Here is a 23261-nt window from a genome sequence, read left to right on the forward strand (position 1 = left end):
AAAAAACTCATTCGTTGGCATGTTTGCCAATAAAAATATTGATTATATATCATATTAGAATTTTAGTATAATGGTAAGAAATCCAAATCTTCAAATACAAAGTTTGAGCTTAGATAAGATGCAAAAAAAAAAAAAAAAAAAAAAAAAAATACAGTACATATTTTTAAACCACAAAGAGAATATGAATGGGATTTCAAGTAAAATTTTTGCAGGATTATGAATTTGAAGGCATATAAATAAAAAATTTGTGCATGTGTGTGTGTGTGTGTGTGAAGACAAGCTTTTGTTTTATTTGCTCAAGTAATTAAATTACAGGAGATTTCAAAGAAGAAAGTTTGTGTAGAATTTTATTTAGTGTTTTTTTTTGTTTTATAAATGGTTTTGACTTTCATATTGTAGCATTTAATTCCCCACATATTATATTGTTGTAATGCTTTGTGCTGAATTTAATAATCTCACATATATATATATTTTTTTATTTATTATTTTTTTTTATATATTTTTTTTTTTGTTTTGTACTAATATGATTTATAATTATAAATTGTGTTATGAGAATTATACAAGACCAATTACAGATTGATATTTAAACTTACACTACTTATTTACTAATTTTGTTGGCAGAGGAATCCAAATGGATATGATTGAAATTACATTTTTTCCTTTTCCTAGATTTGTGTACACCTACAATATAACTGATATAACTTAAATTTTTATTACAGCAACAGACAAACAGATTATACAAGATATTCAGGTTCATAAAGTCTGAAATCAGAGTAAAGTGATTTTTGTTGCAGGTTGATGTTGGCCATGCTTAATAATCATATAATTAAGCTATATTAGAGCACATAGAAATTATTCCAGTAGGTAGGTGTGAAGGATTAATACATAGAAAAATAGTTGCATTCATGAAAATTATCTGTAAAGAAAAATTTTTAAAAAACACAGCATTTCAATCTGCGATAGCTAAACTTTTGAAAAAATGTAAGGAAACAGTTTCAGTTACTTATAACCTCATTCTGCTCATCCTGGTATACCAAAAGAAATTCAAGAAATAATCATGGCAAAAGTTCACACAAGTTCTAGAAAATTAGTGAGGTGTACGGCTGCTGAACTAGATATTCTAAAGAGCATAGTTCATAAAGTCATGCCGACCGGGCTAGCCGAGTGGGTAAAGTACCTGCCCGGCAACCCAAAGGTCGCGGGTTCGATTCCCGCCTCGGGCTTGGATCAAAGTACTGCAAAAACCTTGGGAGGTGCAATATGGCCACAGAAGCCGATGCGCCAACAACTACCAAATCAAAAAAAAAAAAAAAAAAAAAAATCATAAAGTCAGATGTCTCACCCATACAAACTCCAGTGGCACCTCCATAGCCAGGTGGGCAGGAGCAGCAGTGCATAGCACACGCTTCTTGATTAGACCGGGGTTTGAGCCCATGACCACCAAATACGGAGGATACGGAAAGGTCAGGGAATGACCACTGCATATCCCCGGAGCAATATGACCTTAGTTGCTAATGCTCCTAAAAACCAAATAACAACAACAACAAACTCCAGTACCTTCAACACCTTTAAAATGTTCCAGAAATATGGACAAAAATGTGCATGTGATTTTCGGACAAATTTGCAATGATACTGATTTCTTGAAGTGATTGTTGTTGTTTCTGATGCAGTAAACTTTTTATGACTAAACAAAATTGCCATTATTGGCTGCAGAAAAATTCCTACTAGTACACTGGCAATAAAGCAACAAGGAGGAGAGAAACTGATGTGGACAGTATGGAATTTTAATACTGAATCATTTTTCTCTAAAAGCACTATAATTGGAGATGATTGTTGGAACACTTGATAATGAGATAATGTCTCAACTTGAACATGACTGGTTTATGTGAAATGAGGAACCATTGCAGTATGCACATCCTGTTCAATATTGATAAGATTGAAAATTTCCTCTCTGAATCAGCCAAAAAAAGAGTTGTGGAATGGGCTCCACACTTGATGAACAGTTTCAATTCCATGGATTTTATTTTATGTAGTTATTTGAAAAACTGAAAGATTATTCTCAAAAAATTGCACCATCTTAAGGATAGAATCGTGCAATCAATTACATTTATCAATGCAAAATATTCATTACTACTTATGCTGTACTGTTTACAGAAATGTTTTGAAATTTGCAGTGGCTGTTTTAAATAGATATAGTAACTGTGTTTTAAAATAAAATATCTTTACTTTGATTTCAGATTCTATGGACCCTTTTTTTAAACTCCTAATTGTAGAAATTATAAAAAGTTATCCTCCTCTCCTCTGTTAGCACTTTTTTCTGGTAATTTGCTAACAGCAAAACAAATCTTAATGAGGGTATTGACTGCTTACATCCAAAACTTTCTGATTTAGAGTTCAACTTTCAAATGATGCCTTATTTATAAAAAAGACTATGGACATTGTGTAATTAATAGTATGTTGATTAAATGATGGACTGTGCATCGGCTGTCTTCTAGTGGTTAGCATATCTGACCACAAGTAGGAAGGGATTGTTGGTTCCAACTGCAAGTTTAGAAATGCACAGCCCATTGTGAGCAATGCTGCCAGAAAATTTTACCCACACTTTAATTCAATATTTATTCAGTCACAATGAATGTCAGCTCTTCTGGTCTCATCTGTCTTGATACATGCAAGACAGCCAGACTAGAAAATATATAGAAATTTATTTACTTTTAATATGTGTGGGTGATTTCATTTTTATTCTCAAAAATTTCGCTCTGGCAGAAAGTTTTCAACTTGGAAGAGCTGTTTCAATGATATTCTAACCACATAGATTTCCCTTTCATTATAGTATGGATCACCCTGCTGGTAGAACTGTTACTTGATTGTAAAAGTACTAAAATTGAAATTGAAACTAAGTTCTGAAGTAATTATATCATTTATGTGATTGTCTTCGGTAACCTTGTACCAAACTTTGGCTCAGTTTATTCTTCATGTGGATGTTAAAGAAAAAAATTACTTTTGTTTTGAATTTTATAACTACAGAGTTTTGAAAGAAACATATTTTTTTGCTGAAGCTGTATTGGTTAATGTTCTTTTCAAAATGTACTGTAAAGAGGGCATATTTTTAGTTATGCCTTACTTCATAACTTCATGGTTGCCCTGTATTTCACTTGATAATTTAACAAGAGTGTAAATTACCATATGTGAAATTTATTGGAGAATAAGAGGTATGACACAGCTGAGTGGTCAAGTACAATGGTGCATTAGCACATGCATTTAATGGACTGCGGTTTAAACCGACATAACTGCTAAATATGGTTAAATGATTGTGCTAATTTTAATTGATTGTATTCATTACTAATATATAATAATATCGGTGTTTAGATACACCATAGACACTCTTAAAAACTACAAAATAGTTGTTGTGGGCATCATTTGCTCTTTCTCATATTATGCTCTGCCTTCACGACGAGTTGCCATGATACTGCACTACCTCAAATAAATAACGCTTCACTAATAGAGAAGACTATTGTTACTTATTCTCAGTGAGTACCACCACCCAGACATGTTTCAAGGCTATTGGCCTATCATCAGTGGGTGGGCAGGTACCCTAGTATTGCAGACATGACGACCTAGTTGTGAAGTTAATCGCACAATATGAGAGATGCCAAAAGGTGTATGAGATAATATTTAAAATAATTAAATGCACTTGGCATAATACTTTAAGAGTTTAATATCTATATAATATCGGTGTTTAGATACACCATAGACACTCTTACAAAACTACAAAGTAATTGTTGTGGGCATCATTTGCTCTTTCTCATATTGTGCTCTGCCTTCACGACGAGTTGCCATGATACTGCACTACCTCAAATAAGTAACGCTTCACTAATAGAGAGTGGCGCCTCCGTAGCCAGGTGGGAAGGAGCAGCAGTGCGTAGCACACGCTTCTTGATTAGACCGGGGTTCGAGCCCGTCACCACCAAATACGGAGGATGCGGAAAGGTCAGGGAATGACCACCGCATATTCCTGGAGCAATATGGCCTTAGTTGCTAATGCTCCTAAAAAACCAAAACAACAAACAACTAATAGAGAAGACTATTGTTACTTAATCTCAGTGAGTACCACCACCCAGACATGTTTCAAGGCTATTGGCCTATCATCAGTGGGTGGGCAGGTACCCTAGTATTGCAGACATGACATGTCTGCAATACTAGGGTGCGTATTGCATGGATGGGATGAACAGTTCCACCTGGCATGCTCCCGAGCCATTTCCGGTTCCAGTGTGCATATGGAGAGTACTGCCCATGCTCCTATGGAAACATGTGCTGTGAACTGTGAGTCTGCTGATATTTAAGGATGTGCTGTACATTAAGCTTTACTGTTGATAAAGGAGGCACCTCTGAAAGCTTCTGTGTTTTATCGCTTTTATCCCTTGATCTGTATTGTTTTATTTTATTGTATATATTTTATTTTAATTTTATTGTACAGATTGTATCTTATTTTATCAGATTTTTATCTGGCTTAATTATACTATTCATTTAACTTATTTTATCTTATCTTATTATTATTATTAACAACTCCAATTTATTTTATTTTATTTTATTTCAATAAAAGTTTATAACTGTTGTAGTATTGTTGCAGGCATTGTAAACATAAACATTCCCAACCCCAGAGGCCTATTTGAAGTGTGTGTGTGTGTGTGTGTGTGTGTGTGCGCACACGTCCACATAAAATGAAGAATGCATCAGCCTTGCATTATTTGGCCATTCAGATACTAACCATACTTAAAAAAAAAAAGATGAAAAATATACATTTGGCACATATTCTTCCATTATATTATTATCTCTGAAAGTTTCTCCATTTAAAAACTTTCAATTAATGAACTGCTTCTCAGCAGTTCATGGTGTTCCTAAATTGGGATGCCACTATATCAGAATATTGATAATTAATGTATATCAGGGTGTGAGATTGTGTGCTAAAGATGTTGTTCTAACTGTGATTAAAAATAATTGGGGTTTTACTCAATTTCACTGAAATAAGGATTTTAGTAATGACTTAAAAAAAATTGAATTTCTTGTTTGAAGGATTCTTTTTTTTTTTCTTATTGTGGCATTTAATAATTTTACTTGTGAGACATTTTTTGAGGCATTTGTTAAAATGTGTTATTAAGTTTGCTAGTGATTGTATTTAATATGTGGTTGTACTGTTGCTGTCCTGCAAGGCAGAAGAACAAAGCACCACCACTACGAGTTTCCTTGCTATTGCACTATTCTAAATAAGAACTCCTCACATGGGTTCCCCCCAAAAAAAAAAATTTTGGACACAACCTTCAGCTGGCAAGATTATTGCCACCATTTTTTGGAATGCTGAGGGAATTTTGTACACAAAGAAGACAGTCACTGGGAAGTCATATGCATCCCTACTGTAGAATCTAAGGAATGTCATAAAGAAAAAATGATGGAGAAAACTTTCCAGAGATGTGCTGCTTCTCCAGGACAGTGCACCAGTACACAGGTCTTTATTAAGTAGTCAGTACTTGTAGGTAGAAGGAAGTGAATTCACTGTCCATATCATATACTGTGCAATGTTCATCTGTTATCACCTATGGAGCCGATGCATGGTTCACCTGCTCGGAGGCACCTCCGTAGCCAGGTGGGCAGGAGCAGCAGTGCGTAGTATACACTTCTTGATTACACCGGGGTTTGAGCCTGTGACCACCAAATACGGAGGATGCAGAAAGGTCAGGGAATGACCACAGCATATCCCAGAAGCAATATGGCCTTAGTTGCTAATGCTCCTAAAAACCAAATAACAACAACATCACCCTCTCGGCCATAGTAAGAAACAGGAATAAATTAGAATCAATACAAAGGACAATACTTCTCACCATTACCAGAGCATGTCACATGGTGAGCACACCTGTGCTGCAGTTGCTGGTTGGAGCTCTCCCACTTTACCTGGAAGTAGCCAAAAGTGGTTTGTATTATAGACTTAAAAAGGGCATACCCACAGATTTTCTAGGGATAGCTCTTGACACAGCCAACACCAAGGCTGAAAGAAAAAGAATAGCCACAAAGCTCCATGAGCTATGGAAAACAAAATGGGAGCAGGAAACTAGAGGTCTAGTTACCAAACTAAGAGGTCTAGTTACCAAAATCTAAACGAGTATTTTGCATCTACATTCACGCATGAGGAGTTATTCAGGAAGGAAAATGATGTAGGTAAAGTAAACATTGGCAGTGAGCTGGATGATTTTGTAATAACTGAGAGGAAAGTGGAGGAGAGATTGTTGAGGATAAACATAAAAAAGGCACCTGGGGTGGATGGGATCTATCCAGTTATATTAAAGGAGGCAGCAAAGGAAGTAAGCAAACCCCTAGCCATAATTATGAGAGCTTCTTTGGATTCAGGGGAGGTACCCATAGACTGGAGATGTGCAAATGTAACCCCAATTCACAAAGGAGGATCAAAGGCTGACACAAGTAATTATAGACCTGTTAGTTTAACTTCTTTTCCAGGTAAATTAATGGAGGCACTAGTTAAAGAAGCACTGCAGGATCATCTAGACAAGAATTCAGTTATAGCTCAGACGCAGCATGGTTTTGTTAAGGGCAGGTCTTGCCTGACCAATTTGATTGGATACTATGATGTAGTCACAAAAGAACTGGATGCAGGGAATAACTTTGATATTATATATTTGGATCTTAGAAAGGCTTTTGATACTGTTGCACATGGAAGACTTCTGCACAAATTGGAGCAGTGTGGCATTGGAGGCAAATTGCTGCTATGGATAAGGGGATGGTTGAGTGGCAGAAGACAGAGAGTGGTAATCAATGGACACTGCTCAACGTGGACTAATGTTATTAGTGGAGTTCCTCAGGGTTCAGTGTTGGGTCTGTCATTGTTTTCAGTGTTTACGAATGATATTGATGATGGGATATCAAGTTTAATGTCCAAGTTTGCAGATGATACAAAGGTTGGCAGGGTTGTTAAGGACACCACTGACGCTATGCTGCTGCAACAGGATCTGGAAAGGTTGAACAGATGGGCTGAGAGGTGGCAAATGAAGTTTAACATTGACAAATGTAAAGTACTACATATGGGAAACAGTAACCCCAGAGCAACGTATCAACTCTGCAGTACTACACTGACAGTGGTGGAGAATGAAAAGGACCTGGGGATAATTGTGCAGGCAGATATGAAGTTCTCTGAGCAGTGCAGACGAGCTGCAAGAGTAGCTAATGGTGTCTTGTCAATGATATACAGGAATTTTTCTAGCAGGGATAAGGAGGTGATTATTAGCATTAGCATTAGCATTAGCATTAGCATTAGCAGAGGCATATGATGCAAGAAAGCAAGCTTATTCAGCATCAGCCAAAAAAAAAAAAAAAAAAAAAAAAAAAAACCCACTCCCATTTCACCCCTCCGTTCGTTCGAAATACCTGTCCAGTTGAGCTTTAAATTTGTTTAGGCTATCAACTTCAACAACAAGTGATGGAAGTCGGTTCCACCAACCAACCACCCGCTGGCCAAAGGCAAATTTCCGCACATCTATCCGACATCCGTCCTTCCTCAATTTGAATTTATGCCCTCTGAGGTGATTATTCTGAGAAAGATGAAGAATCCCATTGGCATTGAGCATGCTCAAACCATTCAAAGCCTTATACACCTCTATCAGATCACCTCGCCGGTGCCTAGTCTCCAGACTTTGTAATTTGCAAAACTTAAGCCTTTCTTCGTAAGAGCAACCCTTTGTTCCATTTACTAATCTTGTTGCCCTTCTCTGTACCCGTTCCAGCAGCTCTACATCCTTCTTGAAATGAGGCCTCCAGACCTGTATACAGTACTCAAGATGTGGCCTTACCATTGCCTTATACAAGGGAATAATCACCTCCTTATCCCTGCTAGAAAAATTCCTGTATATCATTGACAAGACACCATGAGCTACTCTTGCAGCTCGTCTGCACTGCTCAGAGAACTTCATATCTGCCTGCACAATTACCCCCAGGTCCTTTTCATTCTCCACCACTGTCAGTGTAGTACAGCAGAGTTGATACGTTGCTCTGGGGTTACTGTTTCCCATATGCAGCACTTTACATTTGTCGATGTTAAACCTCATTTGCCACCTCTCAGCCCATCTGTTCAACCTTTCCAGATCCTGTTGCAGCAGCATAGCGTCAGTATTGTCCTTAACGACCCTGCCAACCTTTGTATCATCTGCAAACTTGGACATTAAACTTGATATCCCATCATCAATATCATTCATAAACACCGAAAACAACAACGGACCCAACACTGAACCTTGAGGAACTCCACTAATAACATTAGTCCACGTTGAGCAGTGTCCATTGATTACCACTCTCTGTCTTCTGCCACTCAACCATCCCCTTATCCATAGCAGCAATTTGCCTCCAATGCCACACTGCTCCAATTTGTGCAGCAGTCTTCCATGTGCAACAGTATCAAAAGCCTTTCTAAGATCCAAATATATAATATCAAAGTTATTCCCTGCATCTCCAGTTCTTTTGTGACTACATCATAGTATCCAATCAAATTGGTCAGGCAAGACCTGCCCTTAACAAAACCATGCTGCGTCTGAGCTATAACTGAATTCTTGTCTAGATGATCCTGCAGTGCTTCTTTAACCAGTGCCTCCATTAATTTACCTGGAACAGAAGTTAAACTAACAGGTCTATAATTACTTGTGTCAGCCTTTGATCCTCCTTTGTGAATTGGGGTTACATTTGCACATCTCCAGTCTATGGGTACCTCCCCTGAGTCCAAAGAAGCTCTCATAATTATGGCTAGGGGTTTGCATACTTCCTTTGCTGCCTCCTTTAATATAACTGGATAGATCCCATCCACCCCAGGTGCCTTTTTTATGTTTATCCTCAACAATCTCTCCTCCACTTTCCTCTCAGTTATTACAAAATCATCCAGCTCACTGCCAATGTTTACTTTACCTACATCATTCTCCTTCCTGAATAACTCCTCATGCGTGAATGTAGATGCAAAATACTCGTTTAGATTGTTAGCCACCTGAGCAGGATCCTCAACTGTTGAACCATCAATATCCAGTGGACCAATCTGATTCATCCCTTTCCTTTTCGAGTTCAAGTATGTAAAGAACTCTTTTCTGTTTTTCTTTGCATCCTTTGCCAAGGATTTTTCATAGTCTGCCTTTGCCTGCCTAATCTCCTTTGTGACTTGGTTACAGACCAACTTATATCTATCATAGGCTTCCATGTCACCCATTAATTTGTATGTATCCCATGCATTTTTCTTCTCTGCCACATGTCTCATTAGTTCATCTGACAACCATTTAGGCCTAAACCTTGAACAATATTTCTTAGTTGGTATGTAAAGCCTGGTAGCCTCCAAGATTAGTTCCTTGAATGCTTCCCATTTTGAGTTTGCTGTTGGTAACATCATCAGTTGGTCCCACTGTATAGAATTTAAATACTGTCTCAGACCATCATAGTCGCCTTTACGAAAACAAAAACCCTTCCCTTTACCTCTGATGGTAGTTACCTCCTTGAGTAAATCCCACTTCAACACACTGTGATCACTGCCACCTAGTGGTTCATTTATCTGCAGATTCTTAATGCATGAAGAATCACTACTGATAATCAGATCAAGAGTATTGCTCCCTCTTGTTGCCTCACGAACATGCTGATGTAGAAAACAATCATCCAATAAATCCACAAAAGCCTTGCTAGTGTGCGAGTGACCAACCCACAAATTCCAGTCAATATCTGGGAAATTAAAGTCCCCCATTATAAGACTCTCTGATTTACTGGCCCACTCTATTTCCCTGTACAATATCTTATTATACTCATCAGAGTCATTAGGCCTATAGCACACTCCTACTCTCAATTTTGATTTCCCTATGCTTATGTCACACCAAACTGACTCGACACTGCCCTGTCCATCGATGTCGACTGGCTTCACTTCCTTGGACTTTATGTGTTTCTTAATTAATAGCATAACCCCTCCTCCCCTCCTGTCCTGTCTATCCTTTCTATACACATTGTATTCCCCAAATTCCAGTTCCGCATTACTTATATCTGTGTGACACCACGTCTCTGATATCCCAACAATATCTGCCTTTGATGTTTTGAGCAATACCTCAAATTCATCAAATTTATTTACCAAACTCCTAGCATTGGTGTACACGCAGGTATACATGCACCTGTTTCTATTCTTAGCTACTCTAACACAACCCATGTGTTTACTTGTACCGCAATGACTACCAGCAGTCTCTGAAATATCCTGCATCTTGTTTTTCAGACTTCTGCTCATTTGAATAGAAGCAGTGCAAGAATCACTTCCACCTCTGCCACTGGCTACTGTTAATCTATTAGTCCTTGTATCCCCCCCAACTAGCAGTTTTCCGACCCACCTAACACTGCCTCGACAGCATCAGCAAAAATTCTTGCACCCTTTCTATTTAAGTGTATCCATCCCTGTAGAAGCAATCTCTCCTGTTAACAAGTACAGTCCAGGCTGAAAAAAATTCTACCCCTTGAGCCTTGCACAATCCCTCCAGGGCCGAATTGATCGACAAGGCTCTCATCATATACTCCCTCCTATCGTGTCTGGGCAGAATTGCAGACACTTTCAAGTTCAACCCTAATTCACGGCTTTTTTTCAACAGTGACCTGTACTTGCTAAGTAATTCCGCCGGTCTCCTACTCTTAATATCATTAGTGCCAACGTGTACAACTGTATCACCTTTTGTGCCCTTAAAAGATGATATCCGCTCTACAACGTCATCAACCTTTGCCCCTGGCAGACATACCCTGGTCCTATTCCACCTATCCTTTTTACAAAGTATGTTCCCCGTTTCCCTGACAATAGAGTCACCAACAACTACTAGTTCCTGTGGGACCAGCGCATTCTGCCTAGGGGGCTGCTTCTGTGTTGCCTGATGACCAAGTGCAAGCTCTGGCGTTGATGTGGGCAGCTGAGAGCTTGATGGGCCCCTCAATTTATTACCTTCGAGGGCATCCACCCTGTCCTTCAAGCTCTCATAAAGGCCCATAACAACGCTGAGTTGTCGCCTGATTTCCTTGCACTCCTTACATCGTGCACACACAAAGACATCCCCCTTGGCAGTATCATGTCCCGTACCCGACTGCTCCGCAAACATCAAGCAAACAGTGCATTTTAATAGACTGTGATTCAGAGGGCAACTGCCCCCCTCAGTTCTCCCCTGAACCACAGCACTCCCATTAGCTTGAGCCTTGTGCTTTGCTGCTCTGGTCAGAGTCATGATTCCGATTTAATTCAATAAAATTCAAAACAAAAATTAAATCCTTAAGTTATATCCCAAAACAGTTATGTTATATATATATTTTTTTCGGTATCTAGTGTTTTCTACGAGTTCCCTTTATACAACTTCCGTATCACGTGCACCACTATAGTTATGTATTAATTATTTGTTACGATTAAGTCGTTATATATATATATATATATATATATATATATATATATATATATAAAGTTAAAAGTACAATTTAATTGACAATAAAGTTGTGTGACACCACGTCTCTGATATCCCACTGCTGCTGCAACAGGATCTGGAAAGGTTGAACAGATGGGCTGAGAGGTGGCAAATGAAGTTTAACATTGACAAATGTAAAGTACTACATATGGGAAACAGTAACCCCAGAGCAACGTATCAACTCTGCAGTACTACACTGACAGTGGTGGAGAATGAAAAGGACCTGGGGATAATTGTGCAGGCAGATATGAAGTTCTCTGAGCAGTGCAGACGAGCTGCAAGAGTAGCTAATGGTGTCTTGTCAATGATATACAGGAATTTTTCTAGCAGGGATAAGGAGGTGATTATTCCCTTGTATAAGGCAATGGTTAGGCCACATCTTGAGTACTGTATACAGGTCTGGAGGCCTCATTTCAAGGAGGATGTAGAGCTGCTGGAACGGGTACAGAGAAGGGCAACAAGATTAGTGAATGGAACAAAGGGTTGCTCTTACGAAGAAAGGCTTAAGTTTTGCAAATTACAGAGTCTGGAGACTAGGCACCGGCGAGGTGATCTGATAGAGGTGTTATAAGGCTTTGAATGGTTTGAGCATGCTCAATGCCAATGGGATTCTTCATCTTGCTCAGAATAATCACCTCAGAGGGCATAAATTCAAATTGAGGAAGGACGGATATCAGATAGATGTGCTGAGATTTGCCTTTGGCCAGCGGGTGGTTGGTTGGTGGAACCGACTTCCATCACTTGTTGTTGAAGTTGATAGCCTAAACAAATTTAAGGCTCAACTGGACAGGTATTTCGAGCGAACGGAGGGGGGAAATGGGAGTGGTGTTTTTTTTTTTTTTTTTTTTGCCTGATGCTGAATAAGCTTGCTTTCTTGCATCATATGCCTCTACTAATGCTAATGCTAATTATAAAGCCTTTACTACCTTCACGCAGAAAGTATTCAAAATGCACAGAACTATCCAAAGAATGGCAGTTCAGCTCCCTCCCCCACAATTAAATAATAATCAATAGTTAGAATTGCCCACGTTTCCCACCACTCCCAGACAATGACCTAATAACTGTCAGAACAGCAGTATTCCGCCCCCTTTCATGACATGACAAAACCAGATTGACCTGGGTACCCCCCCAGGACTACCCTGCCTTGAGGTGGAACCTGGGGCCCTACACCAAATAAGTGATCATGTGGGTGGGGAGGGAGATGTACAGGCAGCCAGGGAAGCAGATTAGCTGAAATATATCAGTAAGCTGGTAGCAAGGGGATGCAATGTAGAATAAAAGACAGAATGAATAGGCTGGTCTCTGAGTGAAAGAGTGAATTTGAAATTATGGTAAAAGGGAATTAATGTCAGTTTTGGTGAAAGAAAGACGGACCCAGCACGAGGGAAAAAGAGTGAATGAATGTTATGGTGAATGGGAATGAGTGTAAGAGCAAATGTAATTGGCTGAAATACAAAGTTAATAATAATTTACACTACTTTATATATACTAACAAACATTTACTAAAAACACAAACACTATCACTGCATTGTCCCTTGGCCTGCAAAAAACTTGCAGCTACGCCTGCACCACAACTGAAGAATAATAGTAAGTTGAGGTGCCCAGAGAGTGCAGTGCAGAAAGGAAGACTCGAACAAATGAAATGAAAGCCAGAAGAATGAATGAGAGTGTGTGTGAAAAAAAGAACATAAACCATAAATGTTACAGTTAAATTAACACTAATCCTAGTTTTAATCTTTTATATTCTTTCTTATTTAGCTTAATTATTAAGCTTTAGTATTTAAATTACATTACACACCATTGCATCCCCCCTGGTGTGGGTGAAAGAGAGACGAATGAGTTAATTTGTTGTTATTATTAAGTTTTTAGGAGCATTAGCAACTAAGGCCATATTGCTCCGGGAATATGCGGTGGTCATTCCCTGACCTTTCCACATCCTCCGTATTTGGTGGTGACGGGTTCGAACCCCGGTCTAATGAAGAAGCGTGTACTATGCACTGCTGCTCCTTCCCACCTACCTGGCTACGGAGGCACCCGATGAATGAGTGAAAAAAAAAAATATATATATGCTAAACTATTAAAAAAAAAAAAAAAAGTATAAAAATAAAATGCAAGTAGAGTGAAAATGCAGATTATGAATGAAGTAAATGTGTGGATCTCCCCCCCTTACCTGGTGGGTTCCCCACTGCCAGCTAAGATATCCATCCCCCAGAGTAGGATGGGCAGTTTGACCTTCCTATCGGATTCAACAAGACATGGAATTGACAACCATCACCGATGAAGAAATACTGTAGCTTTGCTGCCAACACGCCATTTGGCGATCTGAACTGGGTATTCTAACCTGGTTCCCTTTAAAACCCCATCCCCAGGCAGGGGAGGGAGGAGCAGGTGTCTGTCTCCTCCCCTCACAGCCTTCCCCATACTTCCCCTGGTGGTGCTTGTCTCCACTGACCTCTTTGGGGATGCCTACTCTATCGTCCCCATCCTTCTACCTGTTTCCCCCCCGGTCTCTGGTCTCCCCCACTCTAACTAAACTGACTGAGTACACCCCTAACAATGCCGTCAAATTCAAATCAGCATCAAAAAATTCAACTGCTTTCTCGTAAACCTCTTTCGGCCTTTCCAAATACTAATGTTCGTCTCCCCCGCCTTTATATATATATATATATGTATATAGGCCTTGGCACTGATCCTTGGAAATTAGGTGGTGGGGCCTGCCAAAGTACTTAAATGATCTACTGGGTACCTGACCTGCCTCCTCGTGGCAAAGTGTGGGCAACGGTGGGTCCCAATAGGGGTCCAATGGCTAAATGGTCAGAGAAACAACAGAACATAACACTACACAACAAGCTACTCCCCACACACTTTTTAAATCTCTGACACAGAGTTCTGTGTCACTTACAAAGAATACAACACAGAGATGGGGGAAACCCCGGTGCCATCAGACAACTAACACACTTTACACTTGTCCATATCATCACTTAAGGATTCAGGGAAACTGCTAATTAAGAGGATTGGGGTAATTTAGATATGCAATCATCTGATGTTATGGGCCAATGTATTGCTTGCACATACATCTCAAGAGTTGTTTGTGCAGTACATGTAAATGAACTTTCTGTATGAACAACTCTTGAGATATGTGTGTGTGCAAACCTTAGGGACTCTGCAAGTGTCCCTAAGTTTGTACTACGCATGTAAATGTACATGTACATGTTCTATACAAACAATTCTTGAGGTGTGTGTGTGTGTGTGTGTGTGTGTGTGTGTGTGTGTGTGTGTGTGTGTGTGTGTGTGTGTGTGTGTGTGTGTGTGTGTGTGTGTGTGTGTGTGTGTGTGGGTGCAAGCAATACATCAGTCCACATCATAGATGAATATGCCTAAATTATGCCTATCATTAACTAGCAATTTCCCTGAACTCTTAACTAATATGGTATGGACAGTGAATTCCCTTCCTTCTACCTACAAGTGCTGGCACTAATAAAGACTTTCTCACAAAAGACTTGCAGAGTCCCTGAAGTCCTTTCTATCATTCCTGGACAGAATTGAAGACATAAACATTCTTCAAACTCTCAGAATTTTTTAAGCGAGGTTCTGAATATATCCAGCAAATTATCAGTGTGTGTGTTTAACATCATTATTCCCCATTGATTGACTTCTCAGCCAGAAAAGGGTCCTATAACGTTGTCACAGAATGGTCCACACTAGACATTCACCTTGGACTGCTATTATGCTCTCTTTACTGCTCTGGGATTTTCTGAACCCTGAATACAGGTGTAAAGTTCATAGTCTTATGAACTTTACGTGCCATATGAAATGTTAACTCACCTGTAAAACATATACAGTATGATAAATACTAATTTTATATGCTCTTTAACATTTTTACATTTTTTACATTAAAATTATTTTTAGTGCAGATGATCTTCCACCTACAAACTTTGCGTACTGTATTTATTCAGTTTTAAACATTTGTACAAAGCTCTGTGAAGCTACATGTGAACTGTTAATTCCAAATTCAGTGATTTATCTGCATATCATCTTGCTGATTTTCATATGCTTCCAGATTCTTTGGATTGTTTTCAGAGATTTTGCTGAAGTGCTGGTCTGTCTGGACATAGGCTACAAACATTTCCAGAAATGTTTGTAGCCTGTCTTATCGCTTTTGTAGTTGGTGGTGACTTTTCATATTTCCTGTGTAACATTGCAGAACTCTGATGGGTGATTTTGTTTCAGCCAACCAAATAACACATTTGACCTGTTCATTACAGTAGTTAGTTTTTCTTCAGTCATTCATTGGAAACTTGTGGCAATGAAAAGAAAAATAAGCACTCACGATTATTAATTTTTCAATAGCATTCTACATTCAGTAATCAGATTTGCAGTTTATCTTTATTTGATCTGGAATTCTTATAGTTTGAAATTGGTATTCTTTGGTGGAAATTCTTTAAGTATCAAATAAAATACTGGTTTTTAAGTGTGTTCACATATGCATAAAATGTTTGTTGTCTTCAGTATATTCATTCTTCTGTCTGCACGTAATAACTCTAATCCTAGCAAATGGATTTTCACAAAATTTTATGTATGGATCTTTAGATTTGTCAAACTAGCTCAGCCATATTTTATTAAAATCAATCCTCCAGAAATTTAGGGTTTATTTTTAAATAATAATTCATATTATTTCTTATATGAATGTGTGCTTTGGATATTTGGGCATTACTCAATAATAAGGAAAAGTCAAATCAGTGGCACATTTTCACATTATATTCTCTTCATCCCTAGAGAGGCTTTATATATCCAATTCTGATTCCTAGTTGTCCCCACAGAAACACAATCTAAGCTATAATCCTTTCAAGTGTAAGGATTTATTTTGAATGTTCTGTGGTTCCGTTATACCAAATCTAATGTTGATGGATTAACTTATTTCCCCTCTACCTCCCCCTAAAGCTGCTCTGAAGATCCCACTTCACAGCTGTCAGTCATATGAAGGCAGCATGATAATTCATCCGAAATGTAATGCAACACATACATTGTCTAACTTATTTACCTACTTTCAATAAAGGTAATAGTATGTAACATTATTATTATTATTATTATTATTATTATTATTAATGGCCATATGGTACAAGGAAGCCTGAGGCTTATGCTGCACCAGCCAAAAAAAAAAAAAAAAAATTCCCAAGTTACCCCCCTGTGAGAGAGAGAGAGAGAGAGAGAGAGAGAGAGAGAGAGAGAGAGAGAGAGAGAGAGAGAGAAGTAGAAAGGAATCACCAAGAAAGAGAAGAATGATGATATCCAGCTCAGGACCCTGGGTTTGCCAAGCCCATACTCACCAGATGTGAGCCCCCATACTATAACTGAGTGAATAATGCTCTTTACTAACCGTTGTTATGTGCCAAAGCAGTTTGTATAAATGCTATGAAAGAATGTTGTAATTGTCAGCAAATGGGAAGAAATCGTAAACACAGAAAGGAGAATTTTGATCATGCTGTTTATTTAAAAATACAAGTAAAATCTATATCTGATTACTGATTGTCAGAATAAATAGTGCATGGCATAAATAGAGTTATTTATCCCACCCCAACCTTAAGATTTTTTGAATTCAGTAATACTACAGTGATACAATTTGAATATATACAAATATTCAGTACTAATTCTTAAGTTCAGTATCCATAATATGATTAATTAATTAAATATAATTAGTTTTATTAATGTAATTGACTTAACAATTTTATTTTAAAAAAATGCTTCATTGTATGTTATTTTTCTGTCCTGCTGTCATGGTAAAACTGCCATTGACAATGTCAGATTTAGGTTTATTGCTCTTTTAGAAATGACTTAGTTATCCACAAGTCAACCAAAGAGGCAAATCTGTTTTTCATTAAAAACTCAAGGCACTGAACTGTTTCAGATATTGAAGGATCCTGATGGTAGTGAGTGGCTTATTAGGAACTTCTTATAGGAACAGTGAATATATTTAACAAGCAGTGAAGCTTGTTCAATATATTTTTGTTTTGTGCACTGCTTGTTCAAGCAGTGCACAAAATAATAATAAAAAAAAAACTCCAATTGAAAACAAAAGTTATGTGAATATTAAACACATAGTGACAGGCTGCATGGGTCCATTTGCAGTTATAATGCATATGTTGAAATGGTTGTTAAAAACAACCTTCATTATATTTTTCTGTTTTACTGTCATGGGAAAGCTCTGTTCCTCCACTGACAGTTACTTGCTTAGAAGTATCACTCACTTACTCCAGTAAAAAAAAAAGAACCCTACTGGAAGGAAAAAATAATTTTTATGTCATGTACGGTAGATTGTCGAAATAATGTTACCACAAATAACGGAATTTGAGCTAACAGCACATTGAGATCGGATGTTTCAGATGTCTTGCAGTGCTAAAAACAATAATTGTCAATTGACAAATTTATGTTTGTCAATGTTAAACTTAATTTGCCACCTCTCAGCCCATCTGCTCAACTTTTCTAGATCCTGTTGCAGCAGTGTACTATCATTAGTTTCATTAACAACCCTGCCAACCTTCATATCATCTGCAAACTTGGACATTATGCCTGAAATACCATCATCAATATCATTTATAAATACAGAAATCAACAATGGACCCAACACTGAACCCTGAGGGACTCCACTAATAACATTAGTCCACGATGAGCAGTGTCCATTGATTACCACTCTCTGTCTTCTCCCCCATGCATTTAACATGCATTTTTCTTATGCATTTAACATGCATTTTTCTTATGCGTTTAACATGCATTTTTCTTATTTGCCACAAGTGTCATCAGTTCATTTCACATCCATTTGAGCCTAAGCCTTGAACAGTATTTCTTAGTTGGTATAAAAATCCTAGTATGTCTTCTACGATTTTAAATTATTTTCAGTTAATTTCACTGAGCAGAATTTAAAAATTGCCTGAAACCATTGTAGTCACCTTTAGAAAAGCAAATCTTCAAGTAACTGCCACATTAATACACTGTGATCATTGTCACCTAGTGTTCTCTTATCTGCACATTCTTAATGCATATTGTTTTATTTAACATGGTATATTTTTCCTGTGTCACTTTAATTTTATGTAGCCCCACATTTAATTTAATGTGATTTCCCCTTGAAATAATAAACATAGCATAATTCAGAATGACATGAATCAAGGTGGGCGAAAGGGTAATGTCCCTAATAATATTGCATTTTTCTGTGTTTGATGTAAGAGATGCATCAATCCTACCTTTAGTTGAAACATGGCATACTATTGGATTTATTTAAGTCTCTGAAAACAGAGATGCCCTAGAATGGAATGAACCTGGGAGCTTAGCAGTTATTCAAGAAATGTCCTGCATTATGGTAAGATGATTTTCTCCCAAAAGTTTGGGCCATGTTGACAGATCATCAGGCACTGACTGTTGTGGTTCCATGTGAAGTAATCTTAATTTGGGGAGAGGGTTCAATTGTCTATAATAGAGTGAGAGAGAATTGGAATTGAACCAGCCTGTCTTCCAGATGCAAAAATTGATAACATTACTAACCAGCCATAAGTTCTTAGAACAAAAAGGACTTTTTTTTTTTTTTATGTAAATCCCATAGTACTTAGTACCATGCTTGGGTTGGAGGTTGAGAAGACGAAAGAAGATATTTGTTCACATTGGACTTGAACTTCTGTAGACTGTAATCTTCAGGAAATACGTATGAAGGAAGGTTGTTCCAGAAAACGGCATTTGAATGAATAAACAAGGAAGATGAAAAGTTGGTTCTGTGAGTTTGAAGTTGGACAGTAAATGGATGTTGGCTGGTGGCGGCACATGGTCGGACTGTTTTGAAAGAGAGAGCAGGAATTATAGAAGCCAATTCAGAAGAACAGTGCCCATGGAAGTATCTGTAGAAGAGGCATGCAGCAGAAACAGTACGTCTATGAGACAGCGAGTGGAGAGATTCAGTTAGAGATGAGTCATTAATTAACCTAACTGCCCTCTTCTGAATGGAATCAAGAAGCCTGAGGGAGGTTTTGGGGTCACCACTCCAGATGTCGGAACAATATTCCATGACAGGGCGCATTTGCGATTTATACAGAGTGAGCAGCTGTTTGGAAGAAAAGTAACGCCGAGAGCGAAAGAGAAAACCAAGTTTTTTTAGATGCAGAGGAAGCAATATTTGTAATGTGCTTGTGCCAAGAGACATTAGAAGTCAGGGTTATCCCCAAAACAGATATATCGTTTTGCCTAGAAATCAGAGTGTCACTAAAGATAAGCATAGGAGCAGAAGAATCCTTTTTGCGAGATATAAGACAAGACTGAGTTTTAGAAGGGTTGAAATCAACTAAGTTGTCTTTGCCCCACTGGAGAATTACCTGAAGATCGGCATTTAAGGAATTGGTAGCAGATTTTCAAGAAGTTGAAGCTAATTGAACAGGGCAAGGTTTCTCAAAATAGAAAGTGGAATGCAATGTGCTATCATCAGCAAAACTATGGATAGGATTTCCAGTCAGTGGAAGAAGGTCATTAATATACAAGAGGAAAAGCGTGGGGGAAAGAACTGAACCTTGGGGTACACCGGCAATAGTGGAGAAGTTAGAAGACAGAGAGCCATCTACCATCACCCTCAGTGAGCGATCAGAGAGAAAATTGGATAACCATTTACTAAAAACAGTTGGCAAACCATAAGATGGAAGCTTGTTTAGAAGACCTTTATGCCAAACACAATCAAAAGCCTTTGAGATGTCAAGAGCAACTACTTGTGTTTCACCGAACCTTTCCATTGAATTAGTGCATAAATGGGTAATATAAGCCAGAACATCACCAGTGGATTGACACTGATGGAATCCATACTGGTGATTGTTGATCAGACGGAAGGTTTCTAAGTAGTTTAATAGTTGGCGGTTAATTGATTTCTCCATTACTTTAGAAAGAGTAGAAGTAATTGCAATGGGATGATAATTGGATGGCAGGGATTTGTCACCCTTTTTAGGAACTGGCTGGATGTGAGCAAATTTCCAAGCAGAAGGAAAAACACCTTTGCAATAAGAAAGTGAAAAAAGGCGGGAAATAATAGGAGTAAGTTCAGGAGCACAGGTTTTGAGAATAAGTGGAGAAATACCATCGGGACCTAGAGCTTTCTTAGCATCAAGATTCGTCAAAATCCTTTTGACGGAAGACTACAGGAGGCATTGAATGGAGCGTGTTGGGGATGGTGGGAGGTGTTTTACCAAGATCATTAATATATGAGTTGGAAGAAAAATGGGATGCTAGCAGGTCAGCTTTATCCTTGGCTGAAGTGAAAACAGAATCATCTGGTTTGGACAGAGGTGGGAAGAGAGATGGACAAAAGTTGCGGCCAATAGTTTTGGCAAGGGACCAAGAATACTCGGCTACCATTAGGGCAAGAAGCAAGTTTTCTATTCTTAGCCTGTTGAAACTCTAGTTTGGACTGATTAATAACTGCTTTACAATTGTTGCAAGCTTTGGTGTAGGCAGAAAATGAAACTGAAGAATTAGAAAGAAGCCAATTACGATATGCAACATTCTTCTCTTGAACAGCCTTAGCACATTTATTGGAAAACCAAGGTTTAGATAAAGGATGAGATTTTAAAGTGGAGTGTGGGATAAAGAATTCTAATCCTGCAAGAATAATTTCACTGACACGTTCTGAGCAAACGTTGACATCAGAAGTTTTGAAACAGTAATCCGACCAAGGAAAAGAAGAAAAGAAATCTCGCAGGTCATCCCATTTTGCATTCTTGTAATGCCAAACAACACGAGGTTGGGAATAGCCATGAGATAAAGGCTCCATTGGAGAAGAGACAATCACCAAGTTGTGATCTGAAGTGACTAAAGGACCTCTCACTTCGACCGTGTACTTAGAAGGGTTGTTTGTGAGAAAAAGATCAAGCGTGTTGTCTATGTGATTAGGATTATCCAGTATTCTTGTAGGTAAATGAATAAACTGTGCAAGGTCATTAGTAATTGCAAAAGCCTCAGCATCCTGACCAGCTGGGTCGGTGTGACTAGAAAACGGAAGCCAGCTGGAGTTGTGAACATTAAAATCACCAAGGAAAATTACCTCACTGTTAGGAAAGTTGGACTGGAGAAAGTCAAGTTGCAAAGAGAGGAAGTCAAAAAGTTCCAGGTGATTAGTGGAGTTGGGAGAACTGTAGAGACAACAGATGAATTTTACAAAATGAATTAGAGAGATTTTAAGCCATAGAAGATCAAAGAGAGAGTAGATTCCAAATTGCCAAGTCTCTGACAGGGAATATCAGAACGGACATATGCACAGGTACCACCTTTGAATGAAAGGAATCATACAGCGAATAATTTGAGCATCTGAGATGAGAAGTAGTTGAATCAACCAATAACTGAGATTCTGTCAGAAAAAGTACATGGGGTTTGGCAGACTGCAAGTGGAAATGGACATTTTTGAGATTAGAACTGAGACCACGTATATTTGTGAAATGAATTAGGAAGTGCTTGGGAGGTTTAGATCTTTTCGTAGATAAGCTTGCTCTATTAGTTTGACAATTCATGGTTGACAATTCATGGTGTATTCAATAGTAAGAAAAAGTGGGTGGGACATTCTGTATGAAGTAGTGAAATTTTTGGATATGGCGTACACATGGTAAGAATATACCCAGATCCTTGACATAACGTGGCCTCGACAATGCTTCCTGTATACACACTACTCGGACTCCCTCCAGTTACCATCTAGCAAGATTATACACTAGCTGATCTGGAAGCCTCCTAGAGAGTTACCATTAGGTTCGATCCAGTGTACTAACTAGCGGCCGGCCTGCGAACACCATTTTAGAGCTGTACCCTCGAAATGTAAGGAATATTGGATCTCGCCATGATGTTCATCATAACCTCAAAAGTCATCAATCATACTGCACGATGGAAGAGATAGGAAAGGGTTGACTGGAACTTAACTCTAGAAACTAAACATGGGTTCCACCCCTTCAAGCCTCCAATAAGCAAAGTGGTGGTATTGCACCTGTTGATGAGAGTCATCTAACTTGAAGTTATCTATATGAGAATTAATCGCTTAAGAAATTGGTGATATTATAAACCATCTGTAAGTTTTTAGGGGACTTAAATTATCCATATGAAAACTAATGACATAAAGCAAAAAAAGAAGCAAATGAATCATTGAAAAATATAAGGTCTTGATGGCAAAATATCATGAGCTGAGTCAAAATGTTTCTGTGTTTGCAGTTTCACAACAGGAGGGATTTTAGGGTGAGAGCCTTGTCAACCCTAGGTTAAGTGTCTCTGCAGTCTCAATTAATTTTTTTCTACCAAAGGGGTAGTGGGATCAGTGTTGAATCCAGAGTGTTTGCACTGGCGGATGTAAACTTTGGGGTACATGCACTGGGGGGGGGGGAGAATGCAAGCTTCTGAGGGGTACATGTAATACAGTAGAATGTCGGTTATCTGGAAGCCAGTTATCCGGAATAATTTGAAAGGCTGATCTTTCTTCTTTTTTTTATTAATGGTAGTACAATAAGCTCTGGTTATAGTGATCACGTTTGCAAATTGAATTTTGATTACAATAAGCAAAAGATTGAGTTGAGTTTACTACCCATTTATAACAGATTGTATGCACAAAAAGCCCCATAAACTGAACACTACAAATTGTTTTTACAGTAGAATGGACTACAGTAAACCCCCGCTATTCGCGGTTTCGTGTATTCACGGTCGCTGATTTAATATAAAATGAAACCTAAAAAAATGTGAATTTTAAAGCGCCGTGAACATTTTCCGCCATAAAAAACA

The 23261-nt window shown here is 38.3% G+C and overlaps 1 protein-coding gene across 1 annotated transcript in view; it reads left to right on the top strand.

The window, feature by feature from the left end:
- LOC150089320 (sodium channel protein para-like) overlaps nucleotides 1-23261 on the top strand; it is a 2114826-nt gene that overhangs the window by 1175626 nt on the left and 915939 nt on the right. The window lies entirely within an intron of this gene.

This window comes from Mastigoproctus giganteus, chromosome 2, assembly GCF_048544385.1.
Source record: "Mastigoproctus giganteus isolate SK-2022 chromosome 2, ASM4854438v1, whole genome shotgun sequence".
NCBI classification, from domain to species: domain Eukaryota; kingdom Metazoa; phylum Arthropoda; class Arachnida; order Uropygi; family Thelyphonidae; genus Mastigoproctus; species Mastigoproctus giganteus.